Source organism: Convolutriloba macropyga, chromosome 8, assembly GCF_964194025.1.
Source record: "Convolutriloba macropyga chromosome 8, txConMacr16.3, whole genome shotgun sequence".
Lineage (NCBI taxonomy): Eukaryota > Metazoa > Xenacoelomorpha > Acoela > Convolutidae > Convolutriloba > Convolutriloba macropyga.
Window position 1 is genome coordinate 32194830 of NC_134475.1, and position 257 is coordinate 32195086.

Below are 257 nucleotides of genomic sequence, written 5' to 3' on the forward strand. Positions count from 1 at the left end.
GCTTAATGAATATTCCCATCTGCTGCTTAGTTAGGAAAAGTAAATCAGCGTAGTTAGGATTTTGTCTGATTGACGTTGTTACTGGGTGCTTTTTAGATATTGAGTTTTGTTTTTGCTTTGTTTTTGCTTTTTTTTTGTTTTTGCTTTGTTGTTGTTGTTGCTGTTATTTTTCTCGTAGTCTTTTCAATGGCAGATGTCGTTGTAATGAGGCATGGCTTTATTTAATTCAATTATTAGTTTGGTTGTGTAACGATTAT